This window comes from Moschus berezovskii, chromosome Y (genome assembly GCF_049115385.1).
Source record: "Moschus berezovskii isolate FMDL1 chromosome Y, NW_MosBer_1.0, whole genome shotgun sequence".
In the NCBI taxonomy this organism is placed as follows: domain Eukaryota; kingdom Metazoa; phylum Chordata; class Mammalia; order Artiodactyla; family Moschidae; genus Moschus; species Moschus berezovskii.
In genome coordinates, this window is record NC_142489.1 from 4,413,609 (window position 1) to 4,441,274 (window position 27,666).

General features: G+C 46.8%; 1 long non-coding RNA gene across 1 annotated transcript; it reads right to left on the bottom strand.

The window, feature by feature from the left end:
• Positions 1 to 8,625: 8,625 nt before the first annotated feature.
• On the bottom strand, positions 8,626 to 27,405 carry LOC129535050 (uncharacterized). The gene is made up of 4 exons (XR_016037011.1): positions 27,181 to 27,405; positions 20,997 to 21,048; positions 20,463 to 20,560; positions 8,626 to 9,141 (listed from the first exon to the last, which is right to left on the bottom strand). It is a non-coding gene; the product is annotated as an uncharacterized LOC129535050 (long non-coding RNA).
• Positions 27,406 to 27,666: the final 261 nt, after the last annotated feature.

Consider the following 27,666-nt stretch of genomic DNA (forward strand, 5'->3'; position numbering starts at 1 on the left):
CATTTTTTCCCCAGCCCTCCAAACTCAATGGAACAGCCCCTCATCTTGAGAAAAATTGAAGGTAGGAAGAGAAGGGGATGACAGAGGATGAGATGGTTGGATGGCATCACCGACTCAACGCACATGAGTTTGAGCAAACTCCAGGAGACGGTGAAGGACAGGGAGGCCTGGTGTGTGCTGCAGTCCCTGGGGTTGCAAAGAGTCGGACACGACTCAGCAACTCAACAGTGACGACAAGGAGAAAGTTTAACTTTATTTTCTTTGGACAACTTCTCTCTCTTATTTTCTTGGTTGTCAGCGGCCAGCATATTGTGTTCTCTGAAATATTCACAACTCCTTTCCCCTCTGGGAGCGGGGAACTGCATTCATAGCGATGTTCCCAGGTTCACTGTTTCTCCTGTTTCAGCATCTTTTTTTTTGGGTTCACAAACACCGCTTAGCAACAGTGAGAAGTTCGGTTCAACATTCCAATCTGTTTTAATAATCCTTTCTGACTTTTCTCAAGTAAGCGAGAGATGGTTAAGTGCTTCCAGACCTGGGAATGTGCTCTGCTGGGAATATCCTGGGAGAAATGTTGAATATTCTTGGGTTTTTCCCTGAAATCCAGCTCATGGTCTCTGGTGGAGGCTGAGTATGCTTACTGGAAAAGAATATTAGTCACATTCGGCCAGAGCAGCGTGCTCCCTGAGCTATTTCATCGTCATCTTTGGCAAAAGATCAAGTGATGCAGCGTCAAGGTGACTTCTAACGAGCCACTGGCAAGATCCAATCTCTCTAGTTCTTTTTTTTGAGGAAGCCCCCATTTCCCTGCCTTAATTAAAACTTTGTAAATCAAGTGACACATATATACCCATGGCTGATTCACGTCCATGTACGGCAAAAAAACACACGACCATATTGTAAAGTAATTAGCCTCCGATTAAAATAAAAAAACAAAGAACTTTGTAAATCAAGTGAATTTTGGTCTTTCTATTCTGCTGTTTGTTTTTCTCGTTCTGCAACCTTGCCCCTTTTGGGGAAAAGTTGTTTTTTTCCTTTTTTTCCCAGCTTTCATTAATTAGTCTCAGACATAATAATAAACTTAAACCACATCCATTTTCTGTCAAGTATACCAAAACAAGATTTTCTTCTTTCACAATTGTACTCAATTGCCTCAAAGTTGCACAGAGAATGTACAATCAGAAAACCACTGTAGCTGAGCAGAAGCTGAAAACGCTCCAGGCTCCTTCTTTTAGTGAAAACCGAAAAATAACTCTTACGTAAAATATCTGCTGGTAAATTAAGACCAGGTTTCGTATATATTTTGGTTGATTCTAAGTCAGAGGCCGTAAGTCAAATTCTGAAAACTTATATCCCTTCTCCGAAATTTCTGCTGACCTCTAAAATTCCTCATTCTAAAGTCTAAAAAGTTGTAAAAGAGTCTACAGAAAATTGCAATGTATCCATTTTTATTCCCAGCACAGAATACTTGAACAAACTCAATTGAACAGAAGTTCCTCGTGTATTTTTCTAGTCTCTGAAATTCTATTTCCATATCACTTTTCTCAGAGAAGCAGTTCAATGATTTCCATTTCCTTGTAAGAAAAATCTGCTCCAATTAGCATTTCTTTCTTTCTTTTCGGCAGTGACACATAGCATATGGGATCTTAGTTCCCTGACCAGGGACTGAACCCATGTTCAAGGCAGTGGCAGCCCAGAGTCCAAACCACTGGACCACCAAGGAAGTCCACACTCACCCTAATTAACAGCACTGTGAGTGCAGCCATGAAATTAAAAGACGCCTGCTCCTTGGAAGGAAAGCTATGACCAACCTAGCCAGCATCATAAAAAGCAGAGACATCGTTTTGCTGACAAAGGTCCATCTAGTCAAAGTTATGGTTTTTTTTTTTTCCAGTGGTCATGTATGGATGTGAGAGTTGGACCACAAAGAAGGCTGAGCGCCGAAGAACTGATGCTTTTGAACTGCGGTGTTGGAGAAGACTCTTGAGAGTCCCTTGGACTGCAAGGTGGTCAAACCGCTCAGTCCTAAAGGAGATCAATCCTGAATATTCACTGGAAGGACTGATGCTGAAGCTGAAGCCCCAGTACTTTAGCCAACTGATGCAGAACCAACTCATCAGAAACGCCTCTGCTGCTGGGAAAGATTGAGGGCAGGAGGAGAAGGGGACGACAGAGAATGAGAAGGTTGGATGGCATCACCAACTCGAAGGACATGAGTTTAAGCAAACTCTGGGAGTTACTGATGGACAGGGAAGCCTGGCGTGGTGCAGTCCACGGGATCGCCAAGAGTTGGACACGACTGAGCGACTTAAAAACAGCAACAGCCAGAAGGACAGGTCAAAACCAATGAGCTTGCAGAATCCCTTACACATTTCCAGTTTTCCTGGTGCGTTTCAGATTGATGTAACTTTTTTTTGGCAGGGCGGCGGGGCGGTGTCCAGTAAGGCAATTGTTTTTCACAAGAGCAGTGGGACTGCAGTATCTCAAATAAAAGTCTCAAATGCAGAAAAGCCAAGGTCTTGTTGACTGGATGAAAAGTCTGCACCGGCTGTGACCATCCTAAACAGAGGGACTGATTGGTGGGGGCGGGAAATCCAGAAATTGCTTTTAGGCTACTGCCTATAGCAGTGTTAACAAGTAAGTACACATTCACAGATTTGTTCCAGAGATGTCCTCCAACGTGCCATACAGTTCCGTCTCCCCCCTGCAGCTGAGTCAGAACTCCGGAATCTCATAATTTGTCCTTCTAAGGATGCTGACCCCAAACCAACGCGCGATCTCGCTGTGCAAAGGAATTTCCAGGAGGGCACTAGTTGTATCCATTTCAGAAGGAATGCAAAACAAGACGAAGAAGGAAAACGAACCCAGAGAGGCCCTGGGAGCGCCCACCATCTGGTTTCCATTCGGGGCTGTGTGTTTATTTTCGGCGTGGAACTTGTCATTTTCCAAGTGGCTGGCGGGTGAAAGATTTTCATTCAGGCGACCCTTTTTGTAACGGGCAACATTCTGGCTGTCGTTCCCAAGACCACATCCCAGGGTTCCATGAAGATACACTGATGGTAGGAAACCTCCATCTCCCAAGTTTCTTCTCCATCTCCCAAGTTTCTTCAGAGTCTTGCAAAAATCCTTCTGAATGGATCTCACGTGTTTTAGGGTGGCTAAGGTATATCATTTGTAAAGACCCTAATGATGGGAAAAATTCAAGGCAGGAGGAGAAGGGGACGACAGAGGATGAAATGGTTGGATGGCATCACCAACTCAATGGGCATGAGTTTGGGTAAACTCCGGGAGTTGGTGATGGACAGGGAGGCCTGGCGTGCTGCGGTTCATGAGGTCACAAAGAGTCGGACACGACTGAGCGACTGAACTGAACTGAACTGAAGGTATATCAGGCTTTGGCAGGAGAGCGAGTGAGCCTGGAAGAATCCCATCTCCCCTGCGCCCAGCCCAGAGCCTTCTCAGTATTGTCAAGTCCCTCAGATTCCATGCAGTGGTCACAAAGTCCACTGACTCAAAATAAAGATGAGCTTTACTCAGTTGATACTGTGAAGTGTTAGTCGCTCAGTCACATCCGCCTCTTTGCAACCCCATGGACTGCAGCCCACTAGGCTCCTCTGTCCCCGGGATTCTCCAGGCAAGAATACCAGAGTGGGTTGCCGTTTCCTCCTCCAGGGGATCTTCCCGATCCGGGGATCAGACCTGGGTCTCCTGCATCTCCTGCTTTGGCAAGTGGGTTCTTCACCGCTGAGCCACCTGGGAAGCCCCTAAAACGACATCAACTTAGCAAAACGGCAAGTGACCTTCGAGTTTAACAAGAGGGAACCAACACAGGATATTGTTCATGATACGTAAGCAAGGAGAGCTATAGTTTCTTGAAAATTCCCATTTTTTTTAAGCTTCATCTCTATGCTAATAACTATTTTGTGCATGGCCCGCCCCACCACCCAGCCACCTGCCTGATCGAGCGTGGGGTCTGCTCCTGTGTTACCCACCCCAACTTGTTATAAATTCTAAACTCCGATGTTTAAAACATAGACATCAAAACCTAGGAAAAAAAAAACATGATTCGAGAGCTCAGAATCTAAATTTCATAAACGCTTTGCAGGTCTTCCTGTTTTCAGGCAACTGGGAACCCGAGCCTCAAATCTACGGCACTAATAAATAACTGATTTTCCTGCCATGATGTGCTGTGTTGTGCTAAGTCACTTCAGTCGTGTCCGACTCTCTGCGACCCCACGGACTGTAGCCCGCCAGGCCCCTCTGTCCATAGGATGCTCCAGGCAAGAATACTGGAGTGGGTTTCCATGCCCGTCTCCAGGGGATCTTTCAGACCCAGCGATCGACCTTCCCAACCTTCATCTCTAAAGTCTCTTGCATTGGCAAGCAGGCTCTTTACCAGCTGGGAAGCCCCACCAATGATGGGAGCTTAACATTAAAACAAAAAAAAAACAACAAAAAACCTCACAACGTTTCTGTTTCTTAATTTTCTCCTCTGAGTCAGACCACCTCCAAAGGTCCTTTCAAATCTAGAGACACATGACTCCCATTCTAACGCCGAAGAGTAGAACGTGGACTTCTCTGGTGGTTCAGGGGATAAGAATCTGTCTGCCAGTGCAGGGGACACAGGTTCGATCCCTGGTCTAGGAAGATCCTGCCACAAGTACTGAAGTCTGAGCTGTAGAGCCCATGATCCTCCCCGAGAGGAGCCACTGCAATGAGAACTCCAGGCACCACAACGGCACAGGAGCCCCCGCTTCCTGTTGCTAGAGAAAGCCCGTGCAAACACCCAGCACACCCAAAAAATTATCAGTTAAAGAAAACAACTGTATCTGGCCACCTGATGCGAAGAACCGACTCACTGGAAAAGACCCTGATGCTGGGAAAGATTGAAGGCAGGAGGAGACGGGGACGACAGAGGATGAGATGGTAGGAAGGCATCACCGACTCGATGGACATGAGTTTGAGCAGGCTCCGGGAGCTGGTGATGGACAGGGAGGCCTGGCGTGCTGCGGTCCACGGGGTCGCAAAGAGTCAGACACGACTGAAGGACTGCACTGAACTGAAGAAATAAAAAAAAAAAGGGTAGAAAAACAGACACATTTTCTTCATCTTGTTTTTCTCCCCTTTTGCCATTTTTAAACTTTTGACATTTCAGTTTTTAAGATTATTATTTTAATTTATGATTAACAAATATTTTATTTTAATTATTAAGTTATTAAAATTTATTAAGGTTCAAGTGGTGTTGCAAACATTCTGTAAAGCAATTATCCTTCAGGTAAAAAAAAATAAATTAAAAAAAGGTGCTGCAAAAGTAGCAGGAGGTCTCTCTCATACGTTTGTAAGATTCTGATAGGCATGAGGGGAACATTTACTAACACACAAATTATTCAGATTAGCTGACTCTGCACTTTCACCGTCCTTGGATTCATTTCACCGTTTCCTTTGTATTTCTTCCCCCAAAACTCCTGTAGCTGTTCTCTGAATTATAGGTAATTGATAATATTAGTTTCAGGTGTAAACAAAGCTGATTCAAAGTTTTGCAGTCCTTACTCCGTTTATTGTTAAGTGCTGAGTGTGTTCGCCGTGATGCACAGTATATCCTTGTAGCGTATCGATTTCATACATGACTTTGTATCTGTCAATCCCCTCCCCAACCTTAACTGTCTCCCCTTCCCCTCCCACCGGGAACCACTAGTTTGTTCTCTCTGTGAGTCTGCTTCTTTCCTGTTATATATTCACCAGTTTGCGCTGCTTTTTAGAGTCCACATTTAGGCAATCTCATAGACTATTTGTCTTTCTCTGGCTTACTTAGTAATGGTCACTGCTAGGTCCATCCACGTTGCTGCAAATGGCATTATTTCAGTTTTCTGGGGCTGGCTAACATCCCATTGTCTGTATGTACCATACTGCGGTTACCCATTCCTCTGTTGATGGTATTTAGGTTGCTTCCACATCCTGCCTACTGGCAACACTGCTGCTATGAATAACTGGGACGTACGTGTCTTTTTTTGAAGGAAGAGTTCTGTCTGGATATATGCCCCAAGAGTGGGACTGCATGATAAAAACGTCCATCAAAATTAAAAGATGCCCGCTCCTTGGAAGAAAAGCTATGGCAAACCTAGACAGTGCATCTGAAAGAAGAGACATCCTTTGCTGACAACGCTCCACACAAACCTCCGGCTACTTTCCTCCAGCGGTCATGTATGGATGTGAGAGCTGGACCGCAAAGAAGGCTAAGCGCCGAAAAATGGATGCTTTTGAACTGCGGTGCTGAGGAAGACTCTTGAGAGTCCCTCGGACCGCAAGGAGATCCAACCAGTCCATCCTAAGAAGGGAAATCAATCTTGAATATTCACCAGAAGGTCTAATGCTGAAGCAGAAGCTCCAATACTTCGGCCACCTGATGTGAAGAGCTGACTCATTAGAAAAGACCCTGATGCTGGGAAAGATTGAAGGCGGGAGGAGAAGGGGACGACAGAGGACGAGATGGTTGGATGGCATCATGACTCAATGGATACGAGTTTGAGCAAGCTCTGGGAGTTGGTGATGGACAGGGAGGCCTGGCGTGCTGCGGTCCATGGGGTCGCAAAGAGTCGGACATGACTAAGCGACTATACAACAGCTACCTTACCCCAAGTCCCATCTCTGAGTTCTTCTTCAGTGTTGTCTTCTTGTATCCTGTCTCCCTATTTCCACCCACGATTACAGAGTATGAATCCTTCCACCCTACCTCTCCTATTCTGCCATAATGCTGTTTCCTTCTGCAACTTCTCAGGAGCAGCAAAATGCGTTCCCCTCTCTCTGCGAGGGCAGCATTTTCCCATGGTCTCTCTGCCCAGCAGCTGCGTGTTCATGCCGTCTCCATCACTCACCAGGTCAGCGGATGCAGTGGGGCCCTGCAGCTTCTGTCCTGCTCAGCCTTTGAAACAGAACCCGTCACCTGAGACGCGTGTCTGGAGATCACGTCTGCCTCTTGCGGCTTCCCCGTGGTGGCTGCCGCCTCTGCAGCTTCTCATCACACACCGGTTCTGGCAGGATCGTTCCTTCCCCAAGTTTTCCGGAGGCTCTTTTCTGTGTTTCCATTTCTTCTTGAGCGCAGAACCCCGCGCTCCGCGCTGGGAACATCTGGAATCCCACGGTCTCTCAAGACAACCTGTTCCACGGTGACGACGTTCTCAATACAAGAAACGAAGGCTGGGCCTCCACACGTTGCTTCTTACGTGAGTGGAAAGCTGTAAACCCACAGACGAGTGTGCCTGAGCTAAGCTACTGCAGTCCTGTCCGACCCAAAGCCGTTTAGGATCAGAATATTCTTGGCTGGGTTCCTGGAGGCTAGTTTTTTTTCCTGGGGAGACAGACAGTGGAGGCAGAGCCTTCTTCTTCTTTGTTTTTTGTTGGCCGCTCTGCCCTGCATGTGAGATCTTAGTTCCCTGACCAGGGATTGAACCTGTGTCCCCTGTAGTGGAAGTGCAGAGTCTTAACCACTGGATCACCAGATGAGTCCCCCACCACCAGAGCGTTCTGTCAGCTTTCCACCCTACTCTGTAGCAGACTCCAGAAGCAATTTTTCCCACAAAACAAATGATAATAATAAACAGCCCACAAAAAAAATTTTTTTTTAGATACATCTGCTACTGCTAAGTCACTTCAGTCGTGTCCGACTCTGTGTGACCCCATAGACGGAAGCCCACCGGGCTCCCCCTTCCCTGGGATTCTCCAGGCAAGAACACTGGAGTGGGTTGCCATTTCCTTCTCCCATGTGTGAAAGTGAAAAGTGAAAGTGAAGTCGCTCAGTTGTGTCCAACCCTTAGCAACCCCACGGCCTGCAGCCCACCAGGCTTCTCCATCCATGGGATTTTCTAGGCAAGAGTACTGGAATATTTTGATATATTACAAGAGATATTTTGATATATCACAAGAGAGATATTCAAATGCTTTCCAGTGATAGTAAATTTGAAAAAGAAACACATTCCGTATTCTTCACGATGTTGAAAGTAAAACCTCTGTCAGTTTTGCCAGCGATGAGGCACAGCAAACTTACTCTGAAGTACCGTTTTCATTACCCTGTGTGTTGTTTCCTAATCTGAGGGTGTGTGTCTGTTTTCTGTTTGGTTTCTCACCCTACAGGGCACATATTCTCCTTACCCTGTCTCCCTGAAGACACCCACATTGGACAGCTGCTGCTCATGTAGAGGGAACTCACCTACGAGGAAACGAGTGACGTGTTGCTACCAAACTGTTCAGTTCAGTCGCTCAGTCGTGTCCGACTCTCTGCGATCCCACGGACTGCTGCACGCCAGGCCTCCTTATCCATCACCAACTCCCGGAGTTCACTCAAACTCACGTCCATTGAGTCAGTGATGCCATCCAGCCGTCTCATCCTCTGTCGTCCCCTTCTCCTCCCGCCTTCAATCTTTCCCAGGGTCTTTTCCAGTGAGTCAACTCATCGCATGAGGTGGCCAAAGAATTGGAGTTTCAGCTTCAGCATCAGTCCTTCCAATGAACACCCAGGACTGATCTCCTTTAGGGTGGACTGGTTGGATCTTTGTGCAGTCCAAGGGACTCTTAAGAGTCTTCTCCAGCACCACAGTTCAGAAGCATCAATTCTTTGGCACTCAGCTTTCTTCACAGTCCAACTCTCACATCCATACATGACCAAGGGCAAAACCATAGCCTTGACTAGATGGACCTTTGTTGGCAAAGTAATGGCTCTGCTTTTTAATATACTATCTAGGTTGGTCATAACTTTCCTTCCAAGGAGTAAGCATCTTTTAATTTCACGGCTGCAGTCACCATCTGCAGTGATTTTGGAGCTCCCCCAAAATAAATTCTGTCACTGTTTCCACTGTTTCCCCATCCATTTGCCATGAAGTGATGGGACCAGATGCCATGATCTTCACTTTCTAAATGTTGAGTTCTAAGCCAGTTTTTTCACTTTCTTCTTTCTCTTTCATCAAGAGGCTCTTTAGCTCCTCTTCACTTTCTGCCATAAGGGTGGTGTCATCTGCATATCTGAGGTTATTGATATTTCTCCCGGCAACCTTGATTCCAGCTTGTGCTTCATCCAGCCCAGCGTTTCTCATGATGAACTCTGTTGTAAATTGTCATCCTGCTTATTTAACTTATATGCAGAGTACCAAACTGTAAGAAATCCAAACACATACAACCTTGAGGTTAACAACAATAAGAATATGCCTTTTATGTCTCATCAGCAGGAACATATACCAGGGACCCTTATAAATATGGGTTTTAGGAGAATGGAGGTTCTTAAAAAAAAAAAACTAAAAATAATACACCATATGACTCAGTAATTTCACTCCTGGTCATGTATCTGGAGAAAATGAAAATACTCATTCAAGAAGACACATACATCCCCATGTTCACAGCAGCACTTTTCACAACAGCCAGGACGTGGAAGCAACCTGTGTCCGTCAACAGAGGAATGAAAAATGAAAGTGTGGTCCATAGATACATAATGGAATATTACTCAGCCATGAAAAAGAATTACGCCATTTACAGCAACACGGTTGGACCTAGAGATGCTCACACTCAGTGAAGTCAGACAGACATCCTATGATATTACTTAGATGTGGAGTCTAAAAAGTAAAACAAATAAATACAGTAAGACAGAAAGATACTCACAGATCTAGAAAACAAACCAGTGGTGACCAATAGGGTGAAGGAATTGGGGAGAGGAGAGATAAGTGTCAGGAATTAACAGGTACAAATTACTGTGTTTAAGGGGGCTTCCCTGGTAGCTCGGATGGTAAAGAATCCGCCTGCAGTGTAGGGGACCCCGGTTCGATTCCTGGCTTGGGAAGAGCCGCTGGAGAAGGGATAGGCTACCCACTCTAGTATTCTTGGGCTTCTCTTGTGGGTCAGCTGGTAAAGAATCTGCCTCCAATGTGGGAGACCTATGTATAAGGGCTTCCCTGATAAAAGGCCTGACTGCCAAATCAGGAGCTGCAACAGATGCAGATTCAACCCCTGGGTTGGGAAGATCCCCTGGAGAAGGAAATGGCAACCCACTCTAGTATTGGTGGCTGGAGAATCCCATGGACAGAGCAGCCTGGAGGGCCACAGTCCACAGAGAGTCGGACATGACTAAGCTCACAGCACACACACACCCACCCACACACACACACACTATGCATAAAATAAATAAGCTACAAGGATAGTTCAACACAGGGAACATAGCCAATATTTTACAGTAATATAAATGGACTATAATCTATAAAAATTTCGAATTATGATATATACACCAGAAACTAATATAACGCTGTAATCAGTGATACCTCAATAAAAAAACAATTTCTGGGTTTTTAAGTAGCCGGAGTTATATAAGATTGGTGGATGATACAAAAGATCTCTTTTGGTTTTCCTTCCCAGGCCTACCCTTAGAATTCTGTGATCAGAATTGCTCACGAGAAAAGTGGAAGTTCCTTTCTCAGCCACACCCTCGTTGTCCCTCTCTAGGGAAAACAGAAATAAACTGGACACAGGGAACAATTTAAGGGGTTGACCCTGGCGTCTGCTACAGCTGGGTCCCACAAATTCTCTCCAGTGAGTGACCACTGAATGAACAGACCTTGGTCCGTGAGGGAGCGGGTAACACAGAAGTCACCGAGCTTCGACAGAGACTCAGAGATGGCATTCCCTATTTCTAATGATCCATCCTCTGTTTTTTCTGCTCATTTACAGTACATTCATACTTTAGACAGACAGAAGATATCACCACTTGGCCTAAAGATTCACTTATCCTAAAGAGGCGCAACCTATACCATCCTCCAACTTAACAGCACAGATAAAGCAGCAATTTTACTGCTTAAAGATTTCCCACGCAAATACACTTGAGTGTTTTGTTCCTGTAACACTGTCTAGAGGATGCACAGAAGCGTTACTTAGTGGGGGGGTGGGGGGGGGAGTATCGACGCAGCTGGAAAAAATCCAGAAACAATGGCTTGTGTAAAATCTCACAGAAGCTGAGTTTAAATGCTTCCCAGTTCAGTTCAGTTCAGTCGCTCAGTCGTGTCCGACTCTCCGCGACCCCATGAATCACCTCATTAATACGGGTAGCAGGCGTCCCGAAGCCAGTTCAAGAAGAAATCTAAGAAACATGATCCGAAGATTGTAAAAACCCTGAAAAGCTTGTTTCCCAGAAAGCAATATGGAACTGAAAATGCTGTCTGTATTTCTAGTAGCAGATTTACTAAGACACCAACCCAAATATTTAGCTTCGTATGGTACAGCATTTGCTATATAAAGACCTGTCTGGAGCGGCAAGAGAAAAGAAGAAAAAAAAAAGGTTATTTTATGGAGAAATGATGAGTAAAGGAATTCACTGTTTGTTCTTTGCAGTTGCCATTTATTTTCATGGAGCAAAAAGTCTGCTAGCAAACGCAAAATTAGTATTACTGAAAATGAGATCCAGACCGACTTAGCTTGGCAGTCAGAGTTAATGTGGGTTTTTCAAACCATAATTTCAAATTTTCTGAAGCAATCATTCATCTGTACATTTTTTTACGACGGAAATTATTAAATGCTATGAAAAGCGGCAAAGACAAAAAAAAAACAAAACAGAAAAACCCAGTGTTTATCTAAATGGTACAGTCATTCCTTATTTTTCCATAGCATATATATGCTCCTGAAATCGTAAATTCATACCCTCGACCAACCTGAAAGATGTCTCCAGAATTCAAGGTCAACTAAATTATCAGATGGATCGAGGAAAGCGAACCGGATTTTTCTGAACATAGACAGCACAGTTTAGTTCCTAAAAGTAGGGCATTTATTCTATTTCCAGCAAAACACTGGCCCTGATACACAGCAGACATGCCCATCTAATGGAGTATTTAGAACCACTGTGATGTTTCAATAGCAACAAAGAAGATGATGCTCATAATTTGAAAACGGAGCGTGAGGATCCAAACACAAAATTTGGGGAAAGCTTCCAGCCAGGATCCTTGAACCTCCAGGCAACACAGCAAGAGCGCCATGTTGTATCTGCTCTTCACGCCCAACACTGGTACATTGGACAGTGGTAAACGATCCTTAAGATTTTTTTTTTCCATTAAAACAACAACAACAACAACTCTCTTTTGAATATTGCTTCTGCTTTATGGTTTGGGTTCTTTGTCCCAGAGGCATGTGAGATCTCAGCTCCCCCACCAGGGATGAACCCTGCACCCCACCCCACCCCCTGTATTGGAAGGGGAAGTCCCAACCACTGAAGGGCCAGCGGTAACTGATTCTGACCGACGGCATTTGAGAAGAAGACCTGTCTCATGAAAAACAAAAATCTGCCAACAGAGAAAAAATCTTTTAAAAAAAACAAGTTTCCTGAGAGCAAAACCGCAGCCACATTCTACGAAAGGTTTATGCATTTGTTTCTTTCACTGAGCTAAGACAGACACCGCTATTTCACGAGTCTTGCCACTTCCCCCTCTATAGCTAGCTGCCAAAGTGGAAATGAAGGCCGATGGTGGTTTCTGAGTTCATTCTTGACGAGGCATGTTGAGCAAGCCCTAGGCTCCTCGTCTCTTTAAAAACAGGACTTCCTTACCCCTGAACATCATTAACGGGAGTGTAAGTTGGTACGGCCACCACGGAGAACTGGATGGAGGTTCTTTCGAAAACTAAACACAGAGCTTACCGTGTGATGCAGCAATTCCACGACTGGGCATACACCCTGAGAAAACCCACAGTTAGAAGCGATAACATGCACCCCGATGTTCACAGAAGCACTATTCACGACACCCAAGACATGGAAGGAACCTAAGTGTCCCCTGACAGACAGATGCATAAAAAAGGTGTGCTACATACAGACAGTGGAATACGACTCAGCCATGAAAAAGAACGAAAGAAGCCATTCGCAGAGACGTGGATGGATCCAGAGACCTTCGTATTAAGAGGAGCAAGTTAAAGACAAGGATCATACGCCATCTATGCGAAATCTAGACAGTTACACAAATGAAGTGACAAATCAGAAATAGGCTCACCCACGTAGAAAACAAGCTTACGTTTACCAAAGGGGAAGGGGAGGGAGGGGTAAATTTGGAGGTGAGGATCAGCAGATATACAAAACAAAAAATAAGGAGCTTTTATATACGGAATGACATCCAGGATCCTGTAATATCGGACAGGATAGAAACACACACATATATACGGAATATGTAATAACCTATAATGGAAAAGAATCTGAAAAGTATATTTCTGTTTGTATGTATATATATTCAGTTAATATATATTCTTACACATACATAGATATACTTTTCAGATTTTTTCCATTATAGGCTATTACATATTCCATATAAATGTGTGTGTATATATATATTCAGTTACATATATATTCTTATATATGCTCTTACATATATACACTTTCTGATTTTTCCCGATCATTACATATTACATATATGTCCATATATATATATATTCAGTTACATGTATATTCTTACACATATGTGTATACTTTTTCAGATTCTTTTCCATTATAGATAATTACATATACATGTGTGTACATATATATTCAGTTACATATATGTTCTTATGTGTATTATAACATATATACTTTTTCAGATTCTTTTCCACTATAGATTATTACACATTACCTATACGTGTGTGTGTGTGTGTATATATATATATATATTCAGCTACATATATAAAGAATACAATCATATATATATTTCTTTACATATATAAGAATATATATGTTATATACATAACTGAATATATATACACTTTTCAGGTTCTTTTCCATTATAGGTAATTACAAGATATTGGATGCAGTTCAGTATCTGTTAGGTCCTTCTTGCTTATTTTATAAACAATAGTACAGTTGATTTACAATGTTTCAAGTGCAGAGCTAAGTGCTCCAGTTACATATATATCCTTTTATATCTATATTCAGCTACATATATATTCTTTTTACATATATTCAGTAACATATATTCTTTTATATATATATCCAACTACATATATATTTTTATATATATTCAGCTACATGTTTTTATATATAGTTAAATAATATATTCTTTTATATTCAGCTACATATATTCTTTTATATATATATATACAGCTACATATAAATTCTTCTATATATATATATTCACTTCAGTTCAGTCGCTCAGTCATGTCCGACTCTGTGCAACCCCAGGGACCGCAGCAAGCCAGGCGTCCCTGTCCATCACCAAATCCCTGGGTTTATTCAAACTCATGTCTATCGAGTCGGTGATGCCATCCAGCCATCTCATCCTCTGTCGTCCCCTCCTCCTCCTGCCTTCCATCTTTCCCAGCATCAGGGCCTTTTCTAATGAGTCAGCTCTTCGCATCTGGTGGCCAGAGTACTGGAGTTTCAGCTTCAACATCAGTCCCTCCAATGACCACCCAGGATTGATCTCCTCTAGAATGGACTGGTTGGATCTCCTTGCAGTCCAAGGGACTCTCAAGAGTCTTCTCCAACACCACAGTTCAAAAGCATCAATTCTTCGGCGCTCAGCTTTCTTTACAGTCCAACTCTCATATCCACACATGACCACTGGAAAAAACAAAGTTTGACTAGACGGACCTACTAGCATTTTCCCACAGGTTCTGTTGTTAAGTGGCTCAGGCGTGTCCGACTGTTTGCAACCCCATGGACTGCTGCACGACAGGCCTCCCTGTCCGTCACCAACTCCTGGAGCTTGCTCAAACTCGTGTCCACTGAGTCAGTGAGGCCATCCAACCATGTCATCCTCTGTCACTCTTTTCTCCTCTTGGCTACACCCCAACACAACATTAGAAGTTTTTAAAAATGGACACAGACAGTCCAATAAAATGCGATGGGGATCCGTATGAAACCAACTATGGAGAAAATGAGATCCAGAAAGGTCCCTTGGCCATCTCCATGGCACTTGGCAATATTTCGCTCCAACTAAGAGAGACCGCAGGATAAAGCAGAAGGCACAGGAATGACCCCGCAGTCATTCCGGCCTTTACACACAAACGCTTGTTAAATTGCTCATAACGTCCGTCAACCAGCCCAGCTCTCCACCATCGGCCCCTGCGACGTTCTATTATTTTGGCAGCACCAAAATACACTTGAGATTTCTCATGGAAAAGGTGAGTTTAGGAAAGGTACAGCATCATCCAAGTCAAGAAATGGTCTATCTGTTACCAGAGATCCTGCCCGTGAAGATAAATACATGAATGCTGATTAATAGGAACGGGTCACTGGGATACGTCCTTATCACTGGTTGCTATTGTTCTGTGGCTCAGTCATGTCTGACTCTTTGCGACCCCATGGACTGCAGCACGCCAGGCCTCCCTGTCCATCACCAACTCCCGGAGTTCACTCAAACTCACGTCCATCGAGTCAGTGATGCCATCCAACCATCTCATCCTCTGTCGTCCCCTTCTCCTCCCACCCCCAATCCTTCCCAGCATCAGGGGCTTTTCTAATGAGTCGGCTCTTTGCATCAGGTGGTCAAAGTCTTGGAGGTTCAGCATCAGCCCTTCCGCTGAATATTCACGGTTGATTACCTTTAGGAAATCAGCAACAGATTGGTTACCAAGCTTTTGTAGGCTGAGCAAATCCACCTCGTTAGCCCCAAGCCTCATATTCAAGAAAAACCGCAAATGGTGTGCATCAAGTTTTGTTTAAGATTTAACTCTGGTTGTGAATTTTCCCTGCCAAGTTTTGAGACCGCTAAATGACACAAAAAGCCATAAAATGCTGATTGTCTAATATGAGAGAAGAGACATCTGTGATGACTCATGGATTGACCGATCTTGTTACAGGATTCTCACAAGGGTAACAGTTCATTAGCTCTAATTAGCTGCTCATCATTGAGCCATGTGCATCCTCAGACTTTCCAAACAGAGAGGCAGTCACTGTTGCTGGCTGTGTGGAATTCTCGCCGATAAGATCCCGGGTGACTCCGCAGGGCATCAAGTCTGCTGTGGTTTGAAAGATAAGTCATGGCGAAGCTAGTGTGTCATACATAGACACAGGGGTGCTAAGGCAAACATTAGAAGCTGTTGCAATATTTGTGGCTGCAGTCGATCCTAAAAGAAATAAGTCCTGAATATTCATGGGAAGGACTCATGCTGAAGCTGAAACTCCAATACTTTGGCCACCTCATGCGAAGAGTTGACTCATTGGAAAAGACTCTGATGCTGGGAAAGATTGAAGGTGGGAGGAGAAGGGGACGTCAGAGGAGGAGACGGTTGGATGGCATCACCGACTCGATGGACATGAGTTTCAGCAAACTCCGGGAGTTGGTGAAGGACAGGGAGGCCTGGCGTGCTGCAGTCCATGGGGTCGCAAACAGTCACACACCACTGAGCGACTGAACTGAACTGATACAGTGTTTGGGGCTTCCCAGGTGGCTCAGGGCGGAGAAGGCAATGGCACCCCACTCCAGTACTCTTGCCTGGAAAATCCCATGGACGGAGGAGCCTGGTAGGCTGCAGTCCATGAGGTCGCTGAGAGTCGGACACAACTGAGCGCCTTCACGTTCACTGTTCACTTTCATGCACTGGAGAAGGAAATGGCAACCCGCTCCAGTGTTCTTGCCTGGAGAATCCCAGGGACGGGGGAGCCTGGTGGGCTGCCGTCTGTGGGGTCGCACAGAGTCGGACACGACTGAAGTGACTTAGCAGCAGCAGGTGGCTTAGGAGGTAAAGAATCCCCCCCTCAATGCTAGAGACACAGGCTGACATGGGTTCGATCCCTGGGTCGGGAAGATCCCCTGGAGGAAGGCATGGCAACCCACTCCAGTATTCTTGTCTGGAGAATCCCATGAACAGAGGAGCCTGCAGGGGCTATACAGTCCACAGGCTTGCAAAGAGTTGGACACGACTGGAGCAAATGAGCCTGCACGTACTGCTTAAAGATTCTAGGCCCTGTGAGTCTCCCATCTGAATAGACTGCGATGACTTACTTCTAGCAGACCCTGCAGAAACGTGTTATCTGGACTTACAATTACAAACTGTCCATCCTTCGAAGTTCAAAGAACTTCGGGGTACCGTGCAGTAAGTCTGAGATGCATAGGGTGGTTAAAACAGCTGCTTGACGAATCCAAATGAGACCACACCCTTCACACACCTTTAGCTCGGTGGCCCTGAATTCCGAGGCCAGCGGTTTCATTTTCTGGTAGAGAAGCGAGGAATTCTCTTTTTCGCCCGAGGCGGTCACCTGTGTCATTTTAAAATTCGGCTGAGTTTGAATTATTTTTTTTCTTATTTTATTGCTTAATCGAAGGATAGTTGAGGTACCGTGTTGTGTTAGTTTAGGGACCAGCAAAAGGATTCAGTTATACATATATATGCATATTTGCTCTCATATTCTTTTCCACCACAGGGGATTACATGGTATTGATCATGGTTCCCTGTGCTATGCAGTAGGTCTGGCTGTTTATTTCATTGATATATAAATAAATAGAGAATAGTGTGTATCTGCTATTCCCAAACTCCTAATTTATTCCCCTCCTTTTGTCGTTTGGTAGCCATACGTTGGTTTTCTATGTCTGAGAGTCTGCTTCTGTTTTCTAAGTTGTTTTGTATTATTATTATTTTCTTAATCCCACATATAAGTGAGATCACGTGCTATTTGTCTTTCTGTGTCTGACTCAGTTCACTTAGCAACGATCGTCTCTAGGTCCACCCAGGTTCCCGAAAATGACACTGTTTCATTGTGTTTGATGCCTGAGAGGCATCCTGAGTGCCCGCTGACACATGAATGGATTTTTAAAAAAAGGTGCGGTACGTTTCGGTGGTGGAATATTACTCAGCCGTAACGAAGGAATCAAATAAGCCTCTGCCTTCTTTACCTGAACTGGGCAGGGACTCCCCTTTCCAGGGTCCGAGAGTGCGATCTTGCCGGATGCTCAGAAAAGAACTGTCCGGGGAGACACACGAACTGCCCAAGGAGGAGACTTGATTGGGAAGGGGCGCCCGGATGGAGAGCCGTGGGGAAGGAACCCGGGAGAATGGCTCATGGTCTCAGGCTTTTACGGGGACGGGATTAGTTTCTGGGTTTTCTCAGGCCAGTCATTCTGACTCGGGGTGCTTCCAGGTGGTCAGCCAGGAAGGATGCCAGAGAGAAAGATTCTGGGAAATGCTAAGACACGTGGTGTTTCCTTCTGACCTTTCCCGAACTCTCCCGGTACGGCGACGGCTTGTCGGTTCCGAGAGCTCCTTCCCAGGAGGACCTCCTGTCGTTAAATTAACTCACGTGCATGGTTCCTATGGTGCCCGGCCAGGGTGAGTGCGCTCAGCCAATGTACGTCCCTCAAACAGGAACACAGATTTTTATGACCCTCACAGCCCCGAGGGCTGCCAGCGACCAGTGCCTCCAAATGCCGTGACCGTATCGGGGAGACGGGAAAAGGCGTTGCTTCCTCAGCAGTGAAGGCAGAAGACCACAGGGAAACTTCCTGGGGCCCTTGAGGAATTTCGCTGTGGCATCAAGGGTGTCTGCATTCTGCACTGTCTAGCCAACTAGCGGCATTCTCTCTCTCATTGTTTTCAGATCCTTCACTTAATCCGTATTTGGATGTTGCCAATGATGTTTCAGGAAGCCTCTAGAATATTATTAGAGCGCACATATTTTGCAGCAAAAATTACATCTTTTATCTGGCTTGATGCTTAACACATTGTAAGATGCATGCACACACACACACACACACACACACACACACAGACATTATGATGGCTAACTTTCTGTGTCTTGATTGGCCCACAAAGTGCCCAGATATTTGGTAAAAGATGATTCCACATGTGTCTGGTATAGAGTGTTTCTGAATGAGATTCACATTTTTTTTAAAATTTTTCACACTGAAGTGTAGCTTATTTATAATGTTGGCATCCTTGGTGGCTTAGATGGTGCAGAATCTGCCTGCAATGCAGGAGAGCTGGGTTCGATTCCTGGGTCAGGAAGATCCCCTGGAGAAGGAAATGGCAACCCACTCCAGTATTCTTGCCCGGACAGAGGAGCCTGGCGGGGCTACGGTCCCTGGGGTCGCAAAGCGTCGGACACGACTGAGCGACTCACAGTTTCATTTTCAGTGTACTTTCATAGTTGCTTTACAACGTTGTGTTAAAGTTTCTAGCGTACAGCAAAGCGGTTCAGTTACACATATACGCTTTTTCAGATTCTTTCCCACTCACAGGCTGTTACAGGATATTGAATATAGCTTCCAGTGCTCTCCAGTAGGGCCTTGTGGGATGAGATGAACATATGAACCAGGAGACTGTGTAAGGCAGACTGCCCTCCCCAGGGCAGGTGGGGCTGGTCCCATCAGTGGGCGGCCTGCACCTACACTGCAGAGGAGGGAAACACGGCCATTGGTCTGGGGACTGGGCCCAAGGAGGATGTGAAACAAGATGCCAGGGACGAACCTCTCGTGCTCCCACCGCAGGTGATGTGGGTTTGATCCCTGGTTTGGGAAAACTCCACATGCCATGCAGCAACCTAGCTTATGCGTCACAGCTACTGAGCCCAGGCACGCAGAGCCGCTGCTCCACAGCCAGAGAAGCCACTGCAATGAGAAACCCATGCGCCGCAACCAACAGTCACTCCCGCTCGCCACAACCAGTCCCCTCAAACAGCAGCAAAGAGCCAGTGAAACCAAACACAAAAATAAAATCCACAAGGGCATGGCCTGTATCTTGCCGCCAACTCGCTTCACTCTTGTACAACGTTCCATTGTGCAATCATTTCATACTCTGTATATCCCCACACTCCCGCCCACAAACACGCAGGCTGATTGCAGGTTTCAACATCAGAGACACGACTCCTGAGAACAGGCTTATCACACGGACACACAGGCAAGGGATTCTTCTCCAGAGTTTCTACCCCACGAGCGCAACTTCTGGGTCACCTTCAGGTTTTCAAGGTGGTGCCCGATGGACTTCCAAAGCGACTGCACCAACGTATAGGACTGGCGGCAAGGGGACAGTGCTGTCCCTGTTTGTGCATGCATCAACAGAGGGCTTTTACCCACGGGCAGAGGGCCTCCCTGCTGGCTCAGACGGTAAAGAATGCGCCTGCAATGCAGATGACCTGGGTCCGATTCCTGGATCGGGAAGACCCCCTGGAGAAGGGAAAGGCTACAAACTCCTGTATATTCTTGCCTGGAGAATCCCCCATGGACAGAGGAGCCTGATGGGCTGCAGTCCCTGAGATGGCAAAGAGTCAGACACGCATGAGCCACTAACACTTTCCTTTTCACAGTAGCTACTCACTGACACCACACTTAAGATTAGCATCTCAGCCTGAGGACACGTCCCAGCTGCTCTTAGCGTTTGGCGGGTCTTGTGTGGCGACGTTCCGGCCAGGGGAGGGATGAACACCATGGAAACCTCCCATGGGTAGTAAGTGTGCATGTGTTTTAGCTCTTTTCAGCTGGATGGCGTTCAAGCAACAGACACACACACACAAAAACCAGCAACGGCAAGGAAGCACCAAATGCAAACAGGAGTACCTTGGGAGGCAGGTGCTGAAGACGGCAGAGGTCCAGTCTGGCAAGGAGGCTGGATCTGTCCCTCACCACTGGGAAGACATCTACCCAAGCAGGAACACCTGGAATGGACAAGTCATTGAAAGGAGACATCAGCTGTGACTGCGCTAAGTTGACAAAATTCTGGGGCGTCTTTCTCAAAGCAGTTCGCCTCCCTCTAACCAAGACAGCCCCTGACTTAAGTGGTTCCATCTCTTGGGCTTCCCTGGTGGCTCAGCCGGTAAAGAATCTGCCTGCAATGCAGGAAAGCCAGGTTTAGTCTCTGCCTTGGGAAGATCCCCCAGAGGAGGGCATGGCAACCCACTCCAGTATTCTGGCCTGGAGAATCTCATGGATTGAGGAGCCTGGGGGGCTACAGTCCACGGGGTCGCAGAGAGTCGAACATGACTGAGCGAATCACGCTTTCTTTTCCTGCACCTCCAAAGACGGCAAGCTGCGTCCCAAAGTAAGTTTCTCATTTTCAAACACGATTGGTTCACTTTTTAACGGGCTAGTCACCTACGATGATTCGTCTTTTGGGAAGCCTGATTCTTCTTGTCTTTTTGCTCACCTAGAAAACGTAAAATAAATGTAAGGAAACATGAGAATATACACACTGTTGGTATTGTTTAGTCTCTAAGTTGTGTCCCACTCTTTGCGACCCCATGGGCTGCAGCCCGCCAGGCTCCTCTGTCCATGGGATTCTCCAGGCAAGAATACTTGAGTGGGTTGCCATTTCCTCCTCCAGGGCATCTTCCCGACCCAGGGATCACACCTGGGTCTCCTGTACTGCAGGCGGATTCTTTACTCTCTGAGCCACGAGGGTATATGCATATAAATATATTGTTGAGTTTCTACAGCTATCCTATCTAGGTGGTGTAGGAGCAGGCATACATAAACATATTTAGCAATCTGGGGCAATTTTACAGGCTTTAGCGCTTTCACATCTGGGGTTTTTAGAACTTCTGGAGAGTACCATGTCTGGGATAAATGGATCTGTGCTCTGACTATGAAGAACATTAGACTGGTGTGCAGAATTTTCAGTGGGTATCCATGTGCCTCTGTTGCTGATGATGTTGGGCAGTCACTCACTCATGTCCGACTCTTTGTGACCCCACAGACTGCAGCACGCCAGGCCTCCCTGTCCACCAGCAACTCTCACAACTTGCTCAAACTCATATCCGTCGAGTCGGTGATGCCATCCAATCATCTCATCCTCTGTCGTCCCCTCCTCCTGCCTTCAATCTCCCAGCATCAGGGTCTTTTCCAGTGAGTCGGCTCCTCATATCAGGTGTCCAAAGCATTAGAGCTTCAGCATCAGTCCTTCCAATGAATATTCAGGACTGATCTCCTTTAGGATGGACTGGCTGGATCTCCATGCAGTCCAAGGGACTGTCAAGAGTCTTCTCCAACGCCCCTGGGGGCTTCGATTATCCTCGGAGACCCTTGGCTTGTGAGAAGAGGCAGCTTCCTTTCTCCGTCCAACGGGCATCTGTGAAACAGCTTGACTTGTAATGAATGCAAAACCATTTCAGCGAGAAAAAAACAGAACCTTAAAAAAAAAAATGGATTTCCGTTCCTTGGATGCTCCGACCTCCTGACAATCTGAGACCTGATGTCATGGACTGATCATCCCACTAAGCGTCTGAGGTTTCGATGTCTCCTTAAAAAGTCACTGATCTTGACCTCCCAGTTCACAGACCACAGGTATTAAGGATGTTTGCGCAAGATGGGGCTGCCAGAAAACTCGCGCACGTGTGCAGCGGGCTTGGCTCGGATGCGGGAAAAATAGGCTGTCTAGACACAGCCCCCTCACATGCTGCAGAGGGCCAACCGGTGCTGAAATAGTCCGAGTCCCTTCATGGAGGTCACCGGGAGTGTGTCTGCCGTGGAACCGCACGGGTTCTGGGTGCTGTGCTGTACTGGGTTCTGTCCAAGCAGCCTGGGACACGGAGCAGTAACTTTCAGTTCCCTCTTGTCCAGGCAGGCAAGTGGGAAGGGGGCTCCTGCCTGCAGGTGGCAGATGGCGGGATGTCGGGCCTCCAGAATCATGGGAGCCAACTACTCATAAGAGACTCCCTGTCTCTCTGTAGACAGATGGTTGGATAGACAGATACGACGGATGGATGGATAGACAGATAGATAAAAAGACAGCTAGATAGATGATAGGTAGGTGTTGCAGAGTTGCCAAGCTGTGTCCGACTCTTTGCGACCCCATGGACTACAGCACGCCAGGCCTCCCTGTCCATCACTGTCTCCCGGAGCTTGCTCAAACTCATATCCCTTGGGTCGGTGATGCCATCCAACTATCTCGTCCTCTGTCGTCCCCTTCTCCTCCTGCCCTCAATCTTTCCCAGCATCAGGGTCTTTTCCAATCAGTCGGGTCTTGCCATCAGGTGGCCAGAGTACTGGAGTCTCATCTTCAGCATTAGTCCTTCCAATGAATATTCAGGACTGATTTCCTTTAGGATGAACTGGTTGGATCACCTTGCAGTCCAAGGGACTCTCAAGAGTCTTCTCCAACACCACAGGTGGCTGATTCATGTCAGTGTATGGCAAAACCACTACAATATTGTAAAGTAGGTAGCCTCCAGTTAAAATAAACTAATTAAAAAAGAAAAAACAATAAATAAAATTAAATTGTAAAAAAATTAATGAATTTTTTAAAAAAGCATCCATTCTTCGGTGCTCAGCCTTCTTTATGGTCCAACTCTGACATCTGAACACGACTACTGGAGAAGACTCTTGAGAGTCCCTTGGACTGCAAGGAGATCCAACCGGTCCATTCTAAAGGAGATCAATCCTGGGTGTCCATTGGAAGGACTGATGCTAAAGCTGAAACTCCAATACTTTGGCCACCTCACGCAATGAGTTGACTCACTGGAAAAGACTCTGATGCTGGGAGGGACTGGGGGCAGGAGGAGAAGGGGACGACAGAGGATGAGATGGCTGGATGGCATCACCGACTGTGGATATGAGTTTGAGTGAACTCCGGGAGTTGGTGATGGACAGGGAGGCCTGGCGTGCTGTGATTCATGGGGTCGCGGAGAGTCGGACACGACTGAGCGACTGAACTGAACTGGAAAAACTATAGCTTGACTATACAGACCTTTGTCTGCAAAGTGACAACCCAGCTTTTTAATATGCTGTCTAGGTTTATCATAGTTTTCCTTCGAAGGAATTCAAGCAGAAACCCTAAGAAACACCTTTTCCTGCGGAAGTCTCGTATGGAAGACTCCACACACATCATCATCTCCTGATGCTTTTCCACCTTTAGCGACACCTCATCTGCAACGCTCACGCCTCCCCTGACAGACCCCAGCTGTTGCCATCAACAGGCATGTCCATAAAGAAATCCCTCTTCCCCTGGATGAGTAGTGTTAGTCGCTCCGTTGTGTCTGACTCTTTGCGGCCCCACAGACTGTAGCCCGCCTGGGCTCCTCTGTCCGTGGGATTCTCCAGGCAAGGACACTGGAGCGGGTTGTCACACCCTTCTCCAGGGGGTCGGGAACTTTTTCACGGCATCACATAGCCCTGCTCTGCACAGCTTTCACGGGTCTGAGTCATCTCCTTTTGGAAACCTCAGGCCATCCCTCTTCCTCATGCAAAGTGTCCAGGCCGCTGCGTCCTCTCCCTGCCAAGCTCCCACAAACAGATAATCCTAACTGCTAAATGGATTACTGTAAATACCCATTTTGCAAGAAGTTAAACCCCGACGGCAGCCCTGAAGCCCGAGACGCCTTCCAGAGGGACGGCGTCGTGGGTGATTTAGGAGGAGCATTAAGGAGGTGATCGATGGGGAAACATCTCCAAGAAGGGAGCTGAGACGATGCAGGCGGGATCGTGGAAGCGGCTATGGTGTGAGAAAGGAGACAAGCAAGGAGAGCAAGGCTCGTCTCCAGGGTTCGTGGGTGTCTCAGTCCCAGAGACGAGACACGCAGATATTAGATGGTACTAATGACAGACAGATCCACATGAGAGGGAGACAGACAGACAGCTGGTAAGACAGATGATACGTAGGTGGGCCGCCCTGGAAGCTCAGTTGGTAAAGAATCCGCCTGCAGTGCAGGAGACCACAGTTCAATTCCTGGTTTGGGAAGATCCCCTGGAGAAGGGATAGGCCGTCCTGTCCACTCCAGTATTCTCGGGCCTCCCTGGTGGCTCAGCTGGTAAACAATCTGCCTGCCACACAGGCAACCTGAGTTTCATCCCTGGGGTTGGGAAGATTCCTCTCGCCTCTGGAGGAGGGCATGGCAACCCACGCCAGTATTCTGGCCTGGAGAATCCCCATGGACAGAGGAGCCTGGTGGGCTACAGGGCATGGGGTCGCAGAGAGTCGGACACGACTGAGCGGCTAAGCACACACATACAGCAAGGTAGATGCACAGAGATGAGAGTAGATGGACGGACAGACAAGGCACATGGTAGTTAAGGTGACAGGCACACATGATAGGCAGGTAGATAGACAAACGGAGCCACAGACAGATAGATAAGATACACGACAGTTAAGATGATAGACAGGGGTGATGCATAGGTGAAGTGACGTGAAAGTCGCTCAGCTGTGTCCGATCTTTGCAACCCCACGGACGATACACTCCATGGAATTCTCCAGGCCTGAATACTGGAGTGGGTAGCCTTTCCCTTCTCCAGGGGATCTTCCCAACCCAGGGATCGAGCCCGGGTGTCCCGCATGGGTAAAGAAACCCAGGCAGATTCTTTAGCAGCTGAGCCACATGGAAAGCCCAATACACAGGTAGGCAGGTATCAAGAGACAGGCAGACAGACAAATAGAGAGGCAGATGGATAGCTAGGCAGATGCTAGGCAAGATGACAGATACAGTAGGTGGGCAGTTAGGTAGGTAAGATCGATGGTAGATAAGACAGATGACAGACAGACAGACAGACAGAGACACTCGGACAGACAGACCGAGACAAAGGCAGAAGCATCGACGCACACCAGAGGTCACGTCCCCTCTTGGTCTAAGCAGGGATCATCTCCTGCTGATAAGACGAGTTCTTCTCCCAGCATCTCAACGACGACAATGTCACCTCCCAGGGAAAGGCAGCCGTTGACAGTCACTCCAGATACCAGAGGGAGGGGCTGTGGAAAAAAGAATCATCCGTTTCCTACAACTCCTGTCAAGTAAGTGAAAGTCGCTCAGCCGTGTCCAGCTCTCTCTGACCCCAGGGATTGTAGCCCTGCCAGGCTCCTCTGTCCATGGGATTCTCCAGGCATGCATACGGGAGTGGGTTGCCGTTTCCTCCTCCAGGGGAATCTTCCAGACCCAGGGATCGAACCCAAGTCTCCCGCATCGACAGGTGGATTCTTTGCCCCTGAGCCACCGGGGATGTCTTCTATGTCAAACTTAGAAACCTGATGCTTTACAAATTCTGTTTGCTGGCACAGCCACTTTGGAAGAACCAATGACGCCCCCTCCCTCCCCCCTCCACCACCATAAATAGGAATGACACCTCTGAGAGCAACCCTCTGAGGGAGGGGACTGCACACCACCTCCTACCGCGTCTCGCCTGCCTGCAGGAGACGCCCACTTGCTTCTCATTTGCTCCGAGAAGAACACGTCTTCAGGTTGTCAATAACGGAATTTTAGGCTCTCCACACTTGAAAGGATGATCTGGAGCTCCGACGCGTTTGGAAAATCACTCTCAAGGCTGACCTCACCCGTCATCGACGTCTCTTGGCAGACGCTGTGTGTGGTTCCGTGCCAGTTCTCTTCGGCAGACACACCAGACGGACGTGGAACGCTGTGCTCTCCACCGACGCGGAGGAGCACTGACCTGAATCTAAAGGTTGAGTGTTTGTTTCCAGTGCCTGCCGGTGACGTGCCTCGATCTCTCGGTCTTTTCTTAGAGCCTCCCAGTTCCCAGGCGACAGCCTGGGCAGGGCGGGCGTCTGGATGGACAAGAACTTCCTGGAGGGCCAGCATTCAGGAATCAAGGACCAGAAGGTTCAGGCGACATCACGGCTCTATTCTCAGAGCACGTCTGGAAAGGCTCTCCCTCTTCATGCTCACCTCCGTTCTCGCTTTTCAAAGCTGGTATGCATCCAAAGAAAAATGGAGACAGGGATTCGAAAAGATAACATGCTCCTCGATGCTCATGGCAGCACTGTGTACAATAGGGAAAAGCTAAGTGTCCATCAGCAGATGAATGGATAAAGAAGATGTACATATATACAGAGTGGAATATTACACAGCCATGAAAAAGAACAGAACAACGCCATTTAAGCAACAGGGATCAACTTAGAGAAGATCACTCTACATGAAGTCAGACAGAGAGAATGACAAATAGTCCATGTTGTCAATTACACGCAGAATCTAAAAAGGAAATAAAACAATTGAACCAACAGATCAACACAGAAAAAGACCCACAGATATTATCAAAGGGAGAGGGGAGGGAGAGGATCAACATAGAAGGCGGGGAATACAGCATACAAACCACTATGTATCAAACAGATAAGCTAGAAGGATACGTTGTCCCTGTAATGATACGCTAAAGGATACACTGCTCAGCGCAGGGAATAAAGCCAATATTTTATAATACGTTAAAGGGAGTATAATCTGTAACAACTACAAATCACTATGCTTTGCGCCTTAAATTAATGTAAGATGGCAAACCAACTATACCTCAGTAAAAAATTAAATCATACATACATAAAAGCCAAAAAAAAAAAAAAAATTCTGACCTTGAATAGATGGGATTTTCAGGCAGGGCTGAGCTCTGCAAGGACTTCTTCTCCAAAAAAAAAATCATGTCCCAAGATTCTAGAGATTGGGACCTGATACCTTTTTGGACACGGACTCAGGCCACAGGAGAAACACGCTGTCACAATTGTGAAGGGTTATGCTCTTTTAATGATTACCAGGCCCGTCACTGTTTAGCGAAGATGGGCGCGCGGCTGGGTCGTGACCGTCCGTTTTTCTGCTGGAATGGAAACAAAGCTGGGTTAGAACGGAAACGAACTTCGGGAGTTTGCCCTTCAGAGTCTACAGCCGTCTCTGGGAGGTCCCGGGGGGGAACAAGGAGGACTGGTTATTGCTGTTTAGTCGCTCAGTCGTGTCCAACTCTTTGCAACCCCGTGGAGTGTAGCCCTCCGGGCTCCTCTGTCCCAGGGGATCCTCTGAGCAGGAAGACTGGAGCGGGTTGCCATTTCGTCCTCCAGGGGATCTTC